This window comes from Ranitomeya imitator, chromosome 6 (assembly GCF_032444005.1).
Source record: "Ranitomeya imitator isolate aRanImi1 chromosome 6, aRanImi1.pri, whole genome shotgun sequence".
Taxonomy (NCBI): Eukaryota; Metazoa; Chordata; class Amphibia; order Anura; family Dendrobatidae; genus Ranitomeya; species Ranitomeya imitator.
The window spans coordinates 388,217,818-388,236,681 of NC_091287.1; the positions used below are offsets into that span (position 1 = coordinate 388,217,818).

At 42.8% G+C, this 18,864-nt stretch overlaps 1 long non-coding RNA gene across 1 annotated transcript in view; it reads left to right on the forward strand.

Moving 5' to 3' along the window:
• Window positions 1-259: 259 nt before the first annotated feature.
• LOC138642719 (uncharacterized) overlaps window positions 260-18,864 on the forward strand; it is a 32,712-nt gene continuing 14,107 nt past the window's right edge. Inside the window, exons 1-2 of the long non-coding RNA XR_011314082.1 lie at window positions 260-677; window positions 15,732-15,803. This is a non-coding gene — a long non-coding RNA (uncharacterized lncRNA). The remainder of the gene's footprint in view (window positions 678-15,731; window positions 15,804-18,864) is intronic.

Below are 18,864 nucleotides of genomic sequence, written 5' to 3' on the forward strand. Positions count from 1 at the left end.
TGCAATTATTAGAAAATGGCGTAGCTGTAACAACCCATAGAATAATGTTAATTTAAAAGTAAAAAAAAAAATGCTGCAGGGTAGCAATATTCTGATATTAGCCAATAGCTTACAGTCTATAAACGGCTTGTTCTCCTTAAGAGTGTCGGACTCTCGCAGTGGCAGTGACTAATGAGTTAATCATTGCATATTTCAAAAGATATATTAGCCTGCCCTAAAACACAGTGCTGTAGTGACCCGCCTTCCGCATAAGTGTCTGACACAGCTGCCTCTGTACTGTCCGGGAATGCTCTGCAGAGACTCACATCGTCAGACTACACACATGCACACACTGTATGCACACGCATGTTTGGACCTGTCATACACCACTGAGCGCGGAGCTGAAGAAGGGCAACACTGGAGCACTACCAGTCCTGAGCTGACACCAGTGCCCTCACCCATGTACTAGGAATGCCACTGATAAGGCACTCACATGCTGAAAACTGAATCAACACCGGTAAGAGCTGGAAGAATAAAAAATAAAATCTCAAGATGATCCCCTACGTGAACCTACGATTGAAGTTCTTAATGAAGATCTTCCTGGCACTATGTCTGGTCACTATGGTAGGACTACTTCTTTCCCGCAAGGAACAGATAGTTAATAATATATCACCACTGTGGACTTCCTATTATAAGAGGTAAGAATGATCGGTGGGTGGTGGTGACCCTATAGACTCTTATAGGACTTTTTTCCATTTTTGATGGATTGAACACTAGGGCAGTATTTGTGATCCTGGATATCAGATGGGTATTGGGTAAACTTGAAACTTGTGCTTCAAAGGGCTCAGAGATTGTGACCTTTAGGAAGTGAATGTGAAACAGTAGCTGATAGGGCTTGTAGTTCCTCTCCGCTGTCTCAAAGTAAACAAAATAAACAGTCATCTGTGCATCTTTGTGTTTGTGATGGGTTATGAGATTTTTTTCTTTTTTGTGATTAACTGTATTTTTCTCTCTTCCTGAATGTATGTGTATGTTTTTGTATGTGTGTGTGTATTTGTTATCATAAATGTATGTGCATGTCAGTGATTTTTTTTAGTATGTGTACCTGTGTATTTTCTTGTATGTGTCTTTATTTTGTATGTAGATATGTATACATTTGTGTATTTGTGTCTTTTTGTAACTGTATTGTATTTATGTACTAGTAGAATACCCTCGGCTTCGCTAGCGGAAAATATGTTAAATTGTTGGTTATGGTAGCTAAAGTTAAATTTTCAGTGTCACCCTGAAATTTACATTTTCAGAGTACTACAGTAATTTTTTTTTCCACTTAAAATTTTTATTATTTTGGCATTTTACTAATTTGTCGTAACATTGATATCAACAACAACTTTTTTATTTCAACATTTTTATTGATATTACATATTCAATACATATTATGTAGTATAAACTATTACAACTATTTCTTTTATCAAAAATGAAAATTTATGCACCTTACACAAACATATAAAACATTTACACCCAATTAATCCCCTCCAGTGTAATCTATAAGTAGTTCACGGACAAAAGAGTAAAATTAGTTTAGAGTTAATAACTATCTATTGTAGTGCTTTTTGGTAAACAATGTTTCTGGTTTTACCTGCATATATGAAAAGATTTTTGGCGCTACCCACTCTAGAGCAAGCAACATACAACTGTCCATGTAAAAAAACACGGGCTCTCTAAATTAGTGCCGGCTACTTTAAGTGATTGACCTTCTGCTTTGTTTATAGTCATAGCAAATGCAAGTCGGATTGGGAACTGCAAACGCTTAAAATTGAAGGGCATGTCGCTTGGTAGCAAAGGAATACGCGGAATGAAAACATTTGCTCCCTTAGAGTTTTGCATAAGAATAGTGGCTTCAATAACATTGGGCATGAGACTCTTAATGCACAATCTTGTGCCGTTACACATTTTTGGTGGGTCAAGGTTCCGAAGCAAAATTATTGTGGCTCCTATTTTTAAAGTGAGCTTATGTGGTGGCATTCTGGGAAGCTCCAAAGAACTCAGGAACTCCAATGTATACATTATGGCTTGTTCACTCTCCATGACTGACTCAATGGACATGTACAGTACAGACCTAAAGTTTGGACACACCTTCTCATTTAAAGATTTTTCTGTATTTTCATGACTATGTAAATTGTAAATTCACACTGAAGGCATCAAAACTATGAATTAACACATGTGGAATTTTATACTTAATATAAAAGTTTGAAACAACTGAAAATATGTTTTATATTCTAGGTTCTTCAAAGGAGCCACCTTTTGCTTTGATGACTGCTTTGCACACTCTTGGCATTCTCTTGATGAGCTTCAAGAGGTAGTCACCGGGAATGGTCTTCCAACAATCTTGAAGGAGTTCCCATAGATGCTTAGCACTTGTTGGCCCTTTTGCCTACACTCTGCGGTCCAGCTCACCCCAAACCATATTAATTGGGTTCAGGTCTGGTGACTGTGGAGGCCAGGTCATCTGGCGTAGCACCCCATCACTCTCCATCTTGGTCAAATAGCCCCTAAACAGCCTTGAGGTTTGTTTGGGGTCATTGTCCTGTTGAAAAATAAATGATGGTCCAACTAAGTGTAAACCGGATGGAATAGCATGCCACTGCAAGATGATGTGGTAGCCATGCTGGTTCAGTATGCCTTCAATTTTGAATAAATCCCCAGCAGTGTCACCAGCAAAGTACCTCCACACCATCACACCTCCTCTTCCTTGCTTCACGGTGGGAACCAAGCATGTAGAGGCCATCCGTTCACCTTTTCTGCGTCACGCAAAACATGGTGGTTGGAACCAAAGATCTCAAATTTGGACTCATCAGACCAAAGCACAGATTTCCACTGGTCTAATGTCCATTCCTTGTGGACTTTAGCCCAAACAAGTCTCCTCTGCTTGTTGTCTGTCCTTAGCAGTGGTTTCCTAGCAGCTATTTTACCATGAAGGCCTGCTGCACAATGTCTCCTCTTAACAGTTGTTGAAGAGATGTGTCTGCTGATAGAACTCTGTGTGGCATTGACCTGGTCTCTAATCTGAGCTGCTGTTAACCTGCGATTTCTGAGGCTGGTGACTCGGATAAACTTATCCTCAGAATCAGAGGTGACTCTTGGTCTTCCTTTCCTGGGGAGGTCCTCATTTGGGCCAGTTTCTTTGTAGTGCTTGATGGTTTTTGCAACTGCACTTGGGGACACTTTCAAAGTTTGCCCAAACTGACCTTCATTTCGTAAGGTAATTATGGCCACTCGTTTTTCTTTACTTAGCTGCTTTTTTCTTGCCATTAAACAAATACTAACAGTCTATTCAGAAAGACTATCAGCTGTGTATCCACCAGACTTCTGCTCAACACAACTGATGGTCCCAACCCCATTTTTAAGGCAAGAAATCCCACTTATTAAACCTGACAGGGCACACCTGTGAAGTGAAAACCATTTCCGGTGACTACCTCTTGAAGCTCATCAAGAGAATGCCAAGAGTGTGCAAAGCAAAAGGTGGCTACTATGAAGAACCTAGAATATGACATATTTTCAGTTGCTTTACACTTTTTTGTTAAGTATATAATTCCACATGTGTTAATTCATAGTTTTGATGCCTTCAGTGTGAATTTACTATTTTCATAGTCATAAAAATACAGAAAAATCTTTAAATGAGAAGGTGTGTCCAAACTTTTGGTCTGTACTGTATGTGGTCGCTAGACCAGGCAGCCTTCCCTGAGTTAGTAGATTTATGGAGCTGACACTATCATTTTTAGGCGCTAGGATTGCACGTTCACAAAGCCACTGATGGTTGTTAAAATTGTTACAAATATCAGGGAAAACTTGGCTAAAAAGTTCCATTACAGAAGATGTAATTTCACAAAAATCTTCTGGAATGGAAATGAGACCAGTAGTGGTAGGGAACCTGTCACTTCCAAGGCATAGTAGCTGGTGTGTAAATTTGTCTGCAGTTGTATTTCCCATCAAATGAATCCGCATATTAGTTTGCTTCTGCACATGTATCCACAGATAAATTTTAGACAGGCATTCAGCTAATCCGCTTTTGTTGCTCCCTAAAGAACAGGTAGTGTCTGGCAGAAGTCACCTGCAAAAATTACAACAATTCCCCCATTAAACAATTAGTTCCCTGCAGATCTTTCAAGGGCCTCGACTGCTTTCTTGTGCGCCATGGTACATTCATCCCAAACAATTACTTTGCAAGTTTGTAATACCTTAGCTTTCCCAGAGCCCTTAGTGATATTACAGACAAGAATTTCTGACAGAGCTAGATTAAAGGGCAATACTAATGCTGAATGAGCCGTGTGCCCTCTATCTAAAAGAGTGGCCGAAATCCCACATTATGCAACATCCAAGGCAATGTCATTGTTTGAGCGAATTTCTGCAAGCAGCAAATTAATTAAAAATGTTTTACCAGTACCTCCTGATGCATCTAGGAAAAATAGTCCCCCATTTCCACTGGAAATCTGAGCCATAATTGCCATATAGGCTGATCTTAGTTCATCAACCGAAAGAAGCTTATTTAATATGACAAATTCTTTACATTTTTCCAAATCATAGCTTTTTTCTTGCAGAATATCTCTGTTCATAATATCAAAGTCTGGTCGATTTGGTGCTGGTAAACCTAATTCTATTAAAGTTTTACTATTGATAGATATGCACCTTTCTTCTAACATCAAGAGGCCTTTGTTGAATATGTCAGCAGTGAAATTTAACTTTTAGGCTTCTTTCACGCTAGCGTCGGAATCTCCCCGTTGGGAGAGATTCCGACGCTAGCGTTTGCTGCCTTGCACAATGGGTGCAGCGGATGCATTTTTCCGGCGCATCTGCTGCCCCATTGTAAGGTGCGGGGAGGTGGGAGCGGAGTTCCGGCCACGCATGCGCGGTCGGAAAAAGCGGTCCGTCAGGAGAAAAACACGTTACATGTAGCGTTTTTTGCTCCCGACGGTCTGCCAAAGCACGACGCATCCGTCGCAAGCACTTCCACGCCCGCTCCCCCGCACTTCCTGCTGCAGCGGTTCTGCACATCAAATCGCAGTAAAACCCGCAGATATATTTTTGATCTGCGGGTTTTACTGCGGTTTTGACCTCACAATGGAGGTCTATGGGTGCAGAACCGCTGCGGTTCAGGAAAAAGAAGTGACATGCTCCTTCTTTTTTGCCGCAGCTATTCTGCGCGGCTTTTTAAACGAAATTCCGGATCATGTGCACAGCAGTGACTGTTTTCCATAGGGTTACATTGTTATGTACCCTGCATGGAAAACAGCTGCGGAACCGCAGCGGCAAAACCGCTGCGGTTCCGCAGTAAAAAACGCACTGTGTGAACATGGCCTAAGAATATCTTCACTAAGATATTCTTTGTATTTGTCCCAAAGTGCACAGAGATTGGAATGGGCACAGGTTGTAATTATTATAGCAAACAGGTCTCTTAGTTGAGGTGGAAAGTGAATGAGAGATGCTTTCAGCAATGCCATGTCCCAGTGTTGATCGTCTTTGATCAGACCACGCTTTTGGCATGCTTCCCTGTAAGTTTGACACAGCTGTCCATCAACTATTTTCAAATATGTGAAAGAAGATGGCCCATGGACAGTGTGAAGCAGTAATTGGAGGTAGTAACACTCTGCGTTGTTTGGATGCACTGTATACACACGTTCAAGAGCATCACTGGAACGTCCATCCCATCCTGGGACCCTTGCACCTTGTTTCCTCTTGCAAAATACTTTTCTCGATTTATTCCATGTATATTTTGGAACATCGGAATATAATAAAGTCCTTGCAAATGGATCTGCTTGACATAGGAGAAAGAAAGCTGATGTTGTATTGGGTGGTCGAGAAGCTCTTTCCTCTGCATTGCTGGGAGTAAAATAAACTCATTGTCCCTTTTTGAGATGGACACTGAGCTGAACTACAGTCAGATGTCTTTCATGAATGGGAAAACTTAGTAATCGCCACATGGCTTCATTACTACTTATATACCTTCCCATCTGATACAGCACAATCTCATCAGATGTACATTTTGGATTCTCTGGCTGGAAAACTCCCATATCACTGCCCTTGTTAACATATTTCCAAATGTATTTCATTGACTTAACAGAGTTACAATATTCTACGTTAATGTGCGCATCAAACATTCTTGAAAGCAGTGGAGAGAGAGGTACAACCCATCGATTATCTATTTCAATATCTGTGTTTTGTTTAACCCTTTTTAATCCTGTATACCCTGTTTATTGTTGTGTTTATACACTGGTGCAGTCTTCCTCCCTGGGGAGTCCCATCAGGATCATGTACGGCAGGTCCTTCAGGTACTCAGGGACAATAAACTATTTGCCAAACTTGAGAAATGTATGTTCGCGGTCAAAGAGATTCCGTTCTTGGGTTATTTCTTATCCTCCACAGGATTTCATATGGATCCGGCTAAGGTTAAGGCGGTCCTGGAGTGGGAGCGTCCTGAGGACCTTAAGGCCTTACAGAGGTTTTTAGGTTTTGCAAACTACTATCGCAAAGTTATTAAAGACTTTTCAGTAGTAGCCAAACCTTTAACAGATATGACCAAGAGAGGCACAGACTTCTCTGCCTGATCCAGTGCGGCCGGTCAGGCTTTTGAGACTTTGAAGAAGTGTTTTTCTACTGCACCCATACTAATACAGCCTGACATCACGCAGCCATTTGTGGGAGAGGTGGATGCCTCTGAGGTGGGGGTGAGAGTTGTATTGTCACAGGGGATTTATCCGAGTAAGTGGCGTCCATGTGCAGTTTTCTCGAAACAATTATCACCTACTGAGAGGAATTATGGTATTGGTAACAGGGAACTGTTGGCAATTAAATGGGCATTTGAAGAATGGCGCCATTTTTTGGAGGGAGCACTTCACCCAGTCATGGTGATCACAGATCACAAAAATCTGTTGTATTTAGAATCTGCAAAGCATCTCACACCTAGGCAAGCTAGGTGGTCTCTGTTCTTCGCCAGGTCCAATTTCTACATTACGTATAGGCCAGGAAGCAAGGATGTCAAGGCCGATGCGTTATCCCGTTGTTTTCCAGGGGGTGGGGATAACTGTGAGCCAGGTCCTATACTGCAGAAGGGTGTAATTGTCGCCGCAATTAATTCAGATCTTGAGAGAGAGGTGGTAGAGGCACAGGGGGATGCCCCAGCAGCCTGTCCTTTAGGTAAACTGTACGTTCCTCCTAATCTTCATCTTAGGGTCATCAATGAACATCATGATTCGGTTCTGGCCGGACACCCTGGGAGTAAGGTTACCTCGGACCTTCTGACTCAGTGTTTTTGGTGGTCTGGGGTAAATCATGATGTACAGGAATATGTCGCTGCCTGCAGTGTGTGTGTGTGTTCCAAGAAGCCTCGTACTCGCCCGTCTGGGTCTCTCCAACCTCTGGAGATTCCCAATAGACCTTGGACCCATTTGTCAATAGACTTCATCACTGACTTACCGGTTTCTGAGGGTAATACAGTTATTTTAGTCGTAGTTGACAGATTTAGCAAAATGTCACATTTTATTGCTCTTCCCGCGTTACCTAATGCCAAGACTCTGGCACAGATCTTTATCAAGGAGGTTGTGAGATTGCATGGTGTTCCTTCAGATATTGTATCAGACCGTGGGGTGCAGTTTATTTCTAAGTTTTGGAGGGCTTTTTGCAGCTGGTTGGGGATTCATTTGTCATTTTCTTCAGCTTTTTATCCTCAATCTAATGGTCAAACAGAACGTGTAAATCAAAATCTTGAAACTTATCTCAGGTGTTTCATTTCAGAAAATCAGGAGGACTGGGTTAAATACTTACCGTTGGCAGAGTTTGCTATAAACAACCGTACTCATGAGTCCACTGGTAAGTCCCCGTTTTTCGGGGCATATGGTTTTCATCCTCAATTCAGTTCTTTTAATAGGAAGGATTCCTCAGGGGTGCCTGAAGAGGAGAGGTTTTCTTCGTCCATCACGTCCGTTTGGCAAGGGGTTCTTGATAAATTAAAGAGGATGGGTTCCAGGTATAAGAATGCAGCTGATTTGAGAAGTGTGGAAGGTCCGGACCTGTGTGTGGGTCATTGAGTTTGGTTGTCCTCGAAAAATATTAAGCTGAGAGTTCCTTCGTGGAAATTGGGCCCTAGGTTCTTTGGCCCTTATAGGATTATGGCCATCGTGAATTCTGTTGCTTTTCGGCTGGCTTTGCCTCAGTCATTTAAGATCCATAATGTTTTTCATCGCTCCTTACTCAGGAAGGTTGTGGCGTCATCCAATCCGTCCCCTTCACCTCCGTCTCCGGTCCTTGCTGATGGAAATCTCGAGTTCCGGATTTCCAGGGTTATGGATTCTCGTTTAGTTCATCAGTCCCTACAATATCTGGTACACTGGAGAGGGTACGGTCCTGAGAAGAGGACGTGGGTACCCGCTGCCGATGTCCATGCGGTTGGTTCGGGCATTTCATACAGCTCATTCTGACAAACCTGGTCCTGAGGTTCCGGAGGTCCCTTGTAGAAGGGGGAGGGGGTACTGTCACGGGGCTACCACGACAGAGAGGTTCCAGAGAACCGCAGCGCTCTGGGCCTCGTTCACACACAGTGAACAGAAGCTCTTCTCCTGTATTTTGACCTGGCTGCTTTGTGCCAGCAGTGCAGGAGTTAACTCTATTTGCTAAGTTGCTGTGAGCTGGGTCTCTCAGCTGAAGTGGATTTTTGTAATCTCCTCCTCTATATAGACCCAGCCTTGACTACAGCTAGTGTCAGTGATCAGTTCTGCTGCCTGGCTTGGAGGTTGAAGGAAAGATATTTGGAGCTTGGAGGTTTATTACAGAGATTGGTGTCTGTTGTTTTGGTTGCTTGTTAAACCTGTTTTCCTTCCTAGCTTTCTCCTTCTCTTCCCTTCTATGTGTACCCTCTGTGGTTGTGTGAGCATTTGGTGAGTTTGAGACTTTTAGTTACCTTGTCTGTATACCCTGTTTATTGTTGTGTTTATACACTGGTGCAGTCCTCCTCCCTGGGGGGGAGAGGGGGCCACTTATAGGGCCTGCACAGGAGACAGGGAGACGCTGGCGGCTCGGGACTCCTAATCATCATAGGTACCCCCGAGATAAGGGAAAGCCAGGGCCCCATTAAAGTGGTAGAGACAGGTGCAGGTCCCAGTACGCCCTCCTGCCCTTTAACACCGCTTACGGCATGACAACCTCTTTTTGGCCACTCAATTGAATACATCGACCACTGACTTTCACCAAAAATGTAATACTTTGCAATTACGTCCATGAGCTTGATCAGTTTTTGTTTCAAAACCCTTGCTGTTAAATCATGTCGATCAGAGGGGCCCTGGCCATTCAGAAGCTCTTCCCTTATCTCTGGCCAAGTTGGATTACATGTAACTGTAATAATCAAATCAAAATCAAAACATATGTTATGGTGTCCTGAGCATACTCATGCATAAGTCTGGGACTTCCAGTAAATGTAGCCGATAAAATAAACATACCCCCAATGTCAACCACGTTGCCATCATTAGCAACAGCATCCCTTTAATGAATGTATTCGTCCACTCTAAGTTTTTGTTGGTTCAATATGTACAAAAGATGCTCACTTTCCACCTTGGCACACATATCAACTATAAATTGATGAAAATGTTGCCTACATTGTAAAATGTGGTTAGATGACCCATGTCTGATCATTATTTGGTAGGCATAAAAGTCCATAGCTGATTTTTTTTTATTGGTTGGCCTAGCAGTCTTGGGATCAGTCTGTGTTAAGGTACCGTCACACTTAGCGACGCTGCAGCGATACCGACAACGATCTGGATCGCTGCAGCGTCGCTGTTTGGTCGCTGGAGAGCTGTCACACAGACCGCTCTCCAGCGACCAACGATCCCGAGGTCCCCAGTAACCAGGGTAAACATCGGGTAACTAAGCGCAGGGCCGCGCTTAGTAACCCGATGTTTACCCTGGTTACCATCGTAAAAAACAAACAGTACATACTTACATTCAGCTGTCTGTCCCTTGCCGTCTGTTTGCTGCACTGACTGCTGGCCGCAAAGTGAAAGCAGAGCACAGCCACAGCGGTGAGTCACCGCTGTGTGACTCACCGCTGTGCTGTGCTTTCACTTTCACTTTGCGGCCAGCAGTCAGTGCAGGAAATAGACGGCAAGGGACAGACAGCTGAATGTAAGTATGTACTGTTTGTTTTTTTACGATGGTAACCAGGGTAAACATCGGGTTACTAAGCGCGGCCCTGCGCTTAGTTACCCGATGTTTACCCTGGTTACCAGTGAAGACATCGCTGAATCGGTGTCACACACACCGATTCAGCGATGTCTGCGGGGAGTCCAGCGACGAAATAAAGTTCTGGACTTTCTTCCCCGACCAGCGACAGCACAGCAGGGGCCTGATCGCTGCTGCCTGTCACACTGGACGATATCGCTAGCGAGGACGCTGCAACGTCACGGATCGCTAGCGATATCGTCTAGTGTGACGGTACCTTTAGATTAAAGTGATAGCCATCTTGGCCATTCCAAAATATTATCGGATATTGCAGAGCATCATATGATCTGTGTGTTTCTGCATTTTGTTGAAGATTGTCGCTTCATCGCTGAATAATTATATCTCGGCTTTGAAAGTCCTGTCCAACCATTACAATAGCTACTTCGTTAACAGTGGGAGAATTAAATCGCCTTTCATGCTTGCCAACCGGTGTCTTGTCTGCTCTTATTACAACTTGATATTCATCACTTGGCATTCTTTCTAAGGCTATTTTGAAAAGGTTTACTGATTGTGCTGATGGAAAAATCTTTGCAAATTTAACACAATCTCTTTTTTTGTCTCAAGTATAGCTTCACAACGTTTATAAGCTTGTATTTGTTCGTCTCCCAAAAAATACATTTGTAAAAACTTTGGATCTTCATTTGCTACAGTAAGCATTGAACCAATTTTGTGATATATTTGGCCCTGGACTTTAAAAGTTGGCAAAAATCCTGCTTCCTGGAGTACAGATGTCGTACCAAAGGATGTAATCTGGAAAGATGAATTGTATCTCCTAATATTTTGCAGAAAATGCTTGGACTCTGGAGTTGTTCCTGACATGTATGAAAGAAGTGGTTCAAGAGATAGATCTAAAGGTGGCAAACTGACTTTGCCATTTGAGCAGCACATACCAGGCGATTCTAAGTTAAACTTCTTTGCTTGACAATGTTTGCATATTATGTCCATTTTGCCTATTATGACTTTCTGATGTGAACTATAGTCTCGAGTTGGGTTGTAGTGAAATACTTTCAAACTCAAATCAGCCTGAATGCATCTTTGCACACATTGAATATGTTGTATGCGGTCATTTTCACAACGTTCATCCTTTTGTTCAGATGTTTCCATATTCCTTGCATCAGCCTGCCTTATCCGATTCTTGTGAAGACGACATTCCCGTTGCTATGATGTCTTAGCTGCCTTACATTTAGTCTGTCTCATCCGTTTCTTTTTAAGCCACGAGTCACGTTGTTCACTTGCCTAAGCTCTTTGACACAATTTTGCTTTCTTAGCTTTTGGATGAACCTGCCCAATAGATGGTCATTTTTTGGGTGGCATTTTACAAAACAGTCCTTAGTATTATGACACTTTAGTATTCACTTGACACTGATAAGAGATGTAATAGGATGAATAGTAAATACAGAGCAGCCCTCACAAAGTATTGCTATGACCTGAAGGAGCTCACATCTCAGTAATGAAAGCCGCCTCACAGGCAGACTTGTCTAGTTGCCCATAGCAACCAATCAGTGCTCAGCTTTCACTTTACCTCAGCAGCTTCAGTGATGAAAGCTCCTTGTATAGTAAGCAATAATAACAATCTTACTATGAGGTATTTTTCACCTGACCAATATTGCTGCTCAGTAATGTTCGTCCGTGTGTGTAGGGTGCATCCATCTGAGTGTGTTTGCATGCATGTGTGGTCCTTGCATGCACGTGTGTGTGGTGTGCATGTGATAATTATGGGGTGGTGTTGTGGTATTTGTGGGACGATGTTTGTGTTGTGTGTGTCTAGAGTGGTCTGGTGTTTGTGGCATTTGTGTGGTGCTGTGCTTGTGGATTGGTGCATGTGTGCTGTCTGTGTGTTGTTTGTACAGTGTTTGTGAAATGTTTGTGTGCTGTGTGTGGTGGTGCGGCCCCTTTAGCAGTGACTCTTTGGCGCAGTCGCTATAATCTGTCCCTGTTAGTCACACTGTTGTTTTCCCCTCAGCACTTTTACTTTCACCTTCACATTTCTCCATTATATGTATAGGGCCTAACTTCGGGGGCCCCAATCTCATGACGGGGGACACTAGCGAGATTTATCATGCACAGTATTCTGCTCCTGTGGGTGGAGAGGGGGCGTGCCAAATTTCACCCAAATTGGGCGAGAACTGTCGATTTGTATAGCGCGGGCTAATAATAATAATAATAATAATTTTATTTATATAGCGCCAACATATTCCGCAGCGCTTTACAAATTATAGAGGGGACTTGTACAGACAATAGACATTACAGCATAACAGAAATCACAGTTCAAAACAGATACCAGGAGGAGTGAGGGCCCTGCTCGCAAGCTTACAAACTATGGGGAAAAGGGGAGACACGAGAGGTGGATGGTAACAATTGCTTTAGTTATTCGGACCAGCTATAGTGTAAGGCTCAGGTGTTCATGTAAAGCTGCATGAACCAGTTACCTGCCTAAGTATGTAGCAGTACAGACACAGAGGGCTAATACTGCATAAAGTGTATGAGAACATGATGCGAGGAACCTTTTTTTTTTTTTTTTTTATTATAAATAGGCCACACAGGGATCGTTAGGTTAATGCATTGAGGCGGTAGGCCAGTCTGAACAAATGAGTTTTTAGGGCACGCTTAAAACTGTGGGGATTGGGGATTAATCGTATTAACCTAGGTAGTGCATTCCAAAGAATCGGCGCAGCACGTGTAAAGTCTTGGAGACGGGAGTGGGAGGTTCTGATTATTGAGGATGCTAACCTGAGGTCATTAGCGGAGCGGAGGGCACGGGTAGGGTGGTAGACTGATACCAGGGAGGAGATGTAGGGTGGTGCTGAGCCATGGAGTGCTTTGTGGATGAGGGTAGTAGTTTTGTACTGGATTCTGGAGTGGATGGGTAGCCAGTGTAATGACTGGCACAGGGTAGAGGCATCGGTGTAACGGTTGGTGAGGAATATGATCCTGGCTGCAGCATTCAGGACAGATTGGAGCGGGGAGAGTTTTGCAAGAGGGAGACCGATTAGTAGAGAGTTACAATAGTCCAGACGAGAATGAATAAGTGAAACAGTCAGAGTTTTTGCAGAGTCGAAAGTAAGAAAAGGGCGAATTCTAGAAATGTTTTTGAGATGCAGGTAAGAAGAGCGAGCCAGTGATCGGATGTAGGGGGTGAATGAAAGGTCAGAATCAAGGATGACCCCAAGGCAGCGGGCATGTTGCTTTGGAGTAATGGTGGAACCGCACACGGAGATGGCAATGTCAGGCAAAGGTAGGTTAGTAGAGGGAGAGAACACGAGGAGTTCAGTTTTTGACAGGTTTAGTTTCAGATAGAGGGAGGACATGATGTTAGAGACAGCGGTAAGACAATCACTGGTGTTTTCTAAAACACAGATTTCTACACAGATTTCTAAGATTTCACAGATTTCACAGATTTCTAAAACACAGATTACTACAGATTTCACATTTCCCCATTATATGTATAGGGCCTAACTTCAGGGGCCCCAATCTCATGGTGGGGGCACTTGCGAGATGTAACCTGCGCAGTATTCTGCTCCTGTTGGTGGATAGAGGGCGTGCCAAATTTCACCCAAATCGGGTGAGAACTGTGGATTTGTATAGAGCGGGCTACTACAGATTTTGAGTTTTATATATATATATATATATAGATGTGTGCATTTGTGCTTTACATACTTGTGTTTTTTATGTGTTTTTGTGTGTGTTAGCATGTGTATATATGTGACATTGCATTCATGCATTTATGTGTGTATCTGTACTATTATTATTATTATTTATTATTATTATTTATTGTTATAGTGCCATTTATTCCATGGCGCTTTACATGTGAGGAGGGGTATACATAATAAAAACAAGTACAATAATCTTAAACAATACAAGTCATAACTGGTACAGGAGGAGTGAGGACCCTGCCCGCGAAGGCTCACAATCTACAAGGGATGGGTGAGAATACAGTAGGTGAGGATAGATCTGGTCATGCAGCGGTTTGGTCGATCGGTGGTTACTGCAGGTTGTAGGCTTGTCGGAAGAGGTGGGTCTTCAGGTTCTTTTTGAAGGTTTCGATGGTAGGTGAGAGTCTGATGAGTTGTGGTAGAGGGTTCCAGAGTAGAGGTGATACGCAAGAGAAATTTTGTATACGATTGTGGGAAGAGGAGATAAGAAGGGAATGAAGAAGAAGGTATTATATGACCACATCACATAGCTATAGCCTGTGCGTGATCATGCAATTGCGTACTCAAGCGGACTTGTACTGGCCTAGTCGTCAAACTAACAAGCAAACCAAGGGGGACTGTGGATACCACAGAAAGAACGACAATAGGAACAAAAGTACCAAAACCAATGCATCTTTATTAATACAAAATAGTATACATGATAAAAAATGGACATAACATAGGACACAGTGCCAAGACAGCACAGATCACAAAGACCCGCTGCCTGTGCGAGAAGGACGTACAGCAAGGGAACTGGTAATTAGGACAAATAGTACTTAGTAAATAGTAAATAGTGGACTTAAGAGCAACCCAGCTGGAGAGTAGCTAAAGTGTAGTGTCTATGTAACACTGTATCACCGGGCAGAACCCCCACCTGTCGGTATATGGAGCTCAAATACCACCCACACAATAATTACCCAATAGGCAAGTGCACACTAAAGGGCCGACATAAAATGCTACTAGCAGGGGTAGGGTAATGCCCATACATGGAGGTAAACATAGACTGAGTAGACAACTAACACTTATATACTGCTAACAGCTCCAACGCCGCACCCCACAGTTACATTAATAGATCGCATGTTACAGAACAGCCACTGCTGCTACGAAGTATGATACCTGTAGGTACCTGTAGGTACGGCTGCTGATGCTCTGCCAGGACCCGAAGCTGCACGTCCGCCCGACGCGCGTTTCGGAGGGGAACTCCTTCATCGGGGGGTCACGCCCCCTGACGAATGAGTTCCCCCCCGAAACAGCTGTCTGTGGATGGATACCATGTTTTGGGATAGGTGGTTTTCCTTTTTGGATGCTGGCCTTCCCGTGGTTGTTCCTTCCCGGTGAAAGACCTGGCTATTTATTGCTTGCGTTGAGAAACACGTGATGGTGTCTCCGTGGCTTTTCTACATGCATTTGCATATTTCCCACAAGGGATGGGGGCAGTGTTCTGGATCACTGAGTTGAGAAACACGTGATGGTGTCTCCGCGATGTTGGATGTTTTGATCTCCCCGAGGTCATTCATCCTTATGTTTATAGTGATGAGGTCACGGCAGTTCAAGCTCAGTGTCTTCCTCACACGCAATCACCATGAGAGTAAGAGGCACAGTGATGGGCATTAATACGTGGAGAACATTGGTGGCATTATTATATGGAGTACTAAGAGGATCAGTAATAGGGGCACATACGGCAGCAGCGGCTCAGCATTGGGGTATCAGCAGGATGTGGGAGTTGTGCAGGTTGGGAATAGACAGAAACGGTGCTGGAAATGTGAGAAGTCAAATGTGTCTTTGTTGTAATCTCTGCAGCCGCGTTGTGGCAATCCGTGCCTGGTTTAAAAGACTGGAAAGTGAATGACTCCATTAGAAAGATCATCATCTGTAAGTCTCTATAACTGCACTGTAATCACCGATATGTTCTTTAAGACTGATATCTACTACTACATAGTCACCATATGGCGGTAATATCAGTGTGGGTGTTTGTATAGAGATTTTTAATATCTGTTACAGCCCAGTCATCTGCTGATACTTGATTTATCAGCTGCATCTTTTTGTACTTTTTTTTTAAATAGTGAAGCATTACAAATACATTACATAATTGTGTATTTGTTCCTTTACCATGCTCTAATCCCTTTGTGCTGAATGACATATGTATCAGGCCTGTTCCCTGTCCATGACAGATATGTTATGCTCATCTTTTGGGTAGTGCATTTTACATGAAAGAGGAACAGCAGGAGGTCCTAAGATACTCATAGTCAGCCTACAAAGTCAAAGTTTACTACTTAGATGACCCCTTCTTAATTGTTCCACTGCCCTATGTGAAATTAAAAAAAAATTATACTCACCTCATAGACTCGCACACACCATTCCAGCGATGTCAGTGATGTCTCCCAGCTGTGAAATTCCATTGCTATGTCATGGGATAACATCAGAGGAACCTTTAGTGTTAGCCTGGAGAACTTGAGGCTTTTGTCCTTGCGGATTGCACGTATACAGTGCTGGGGAGCTCACCTGCTCTAATAATGTGGGATCACAAATAGGCTGAAGCCAGACACTGTGCACTACCTGTGTATGACTGTCGCTCTATGTAAGCCATATCTCAGATTGACCAGTTTTGGACAAGGCAAGCATGAGCCCTGCAGGGTTCATGTGACAGTAATGTCACGTGTGTCCTGGCACAAACATTCGTGGAATTGAGCTGTCCAGGAGATGATTATATATTTTTTTTATTTTAAATGGTGCACACTAGCATTTAAGATGAGGTTGCTCAAGTAGTAGACTTCTTAGATTCTAATGATTGCAGCACCTAATTGGTTAGGAAGACCATCTCCATCAAGAGTAACCCATAAAATGTGGTCATGGGTGAAGATAGTAATGTTGAGCCTAACAGCGACCTTCTGGCAGGATCTAATAGCATGCCATTTATCAGGCTCAAGTCTATAAATGGCAGAGATAGGATTAACTCTTTAAACATTAGAAAAAAGCAAGGAGAGGGGACTATAGATAGTGAGGACACAGGTGAAAATAGGGAGATACTATCCTTTTACAAAATTCCTGAACTTTTTTTTCCTAGAAAACACCTCACCGAAGAGAAGTGTTTGAGAATGGATAAAAAATACAAATCAGGTGCTCTCAAACACAAAGAAAAGGAGCAAAAGAAAAAGCTATTTTCATCTTGTACACCCCTGACCAGTTATTTTTTTGTTAGTCAACCTGCTGCATCTTCAGAGAAAATTGATGATGTTATGGATCAAAATCAACCTAGCAGCAGCTTGGCACTGGCTAACCGAGAAAACACTGCTAGCGGTGCACATAGCGATTACCCAACCAACACCCAGTTTTTCACAACAGACCCATGGGAAGGCCATCAAGATCATGATTCCAGGAGCAGTGATGATGAGGGATCTGAAACTTGTGATCCTTTTAGAAGCGTAGGCTCTCCTACCAGTCCCACCAGCCACACTCAGGAGCTTGACATCAGTCCAGATCCTAGTATGACAACTACTGGCTCTGATAGCATTTTTAAATTAAATATCGAAGAGCCTTACCCTACTGATCCTTTTCTGTTCCAAAATCAAACTCTTACTACTAATATAATTAGAGTTCTTCTGGAACATGGCCAATGTCAGCCAGGCTTGAATGACAACTGCGACAATTTTCCCAATGACTCAGAGAAAAGAAGATTTAGTCCTTCGTGGTATAGTCGCAAAGTGGGAAAATCATGCACAGTTGAACGACAATGGTTGATTTACTCTCCTAAAACAAACCATCTATATTGTTTCTGCTGCTGGCTATTTGGCAAGAAAGATGAAAAGAATAGAGTCTGGGCAGAGCCATGCATAGGTTTCTCTAACTTCAGAAAAGGCCTTGAAAAAATAGAACAACATGAGAGGTCTAATACTCACAGAGATGCAGAGAAAACTTTGCTTATAACTAAATACCGTATCAGTCAGGACAGCCCAATAATAGCAGGGCTTATCAAAGGTGAAAAGGAGCAGATAGAAAGAAATAGAAAAATAATTCATAGGCTAATAGATGACACTTTTTTTTAGCAAGGCAGGGTCTTGCATTTCGGGGTCACAGAGAGTATGCCGGCCTGGGTGACCAAGATGTCAATGAAGGCAATTTCTTGGAGCTGCTTAAATTGCTAGCACAGTATGACACTGTGCTTGAAAATCATTTGAAGAATCCGGTTGGTCGTGTTACATATCTGAGTTTGGAATCACAAAATGAGCTGATTTCTGCTCTGGCCAGTGAAACTATGTGCACTATCGTACAGGATGTAAAAGCAGCACAGTTCTTTTCAGTAATTGTGGATTCAGCTATTGATATCAAAAGAAGTAACCAATTTTCTTTATCATTGAGATATGTAACAAATTCGAGAAACAGCATTGACCGTTTCATAAAATTTGAAGAGCTTCCAGATGGCCATGCAGAGTCATTCTATGATGTATTAATAAATACACTCACCAGAGAACTGGGTCTTAATGTTAATCTAATGAGAGGGCAGGCTTATGATGGGGCAAGGACAATGTCAGGTCATTTAATGGGGCTGCACACCAGGGTAAAACAAAACCGCTCTGAAAAAGCATTTTATGTACATTGTTGTGCACACAATCTCAATTTGATTCTGCTACACGCTGCATGTGCATTGTGCAGTGCTAAAATTTTCTTTGGTACACTTGAAACGCTGTATACATTTTTAACATCAAGTTTACCCAGATATAAAATTCTTGAGGAAGAGCAGGATAAAATCCTTGAAGGAACAGTGTTAACACTGAAGAGGCTGTCAGATATGCGATGGGCTTCCAGGAAACAGGCCACTGATGCAGTAATCCAAAGCCTACCCACGATTCTTGAGGCTCTGAGACGCATCAAGATGCATAATGGCACCAGCCCAAAAACTGCTGCTGAAGCAGATGGTCTGCTAGCAAAAATTAGC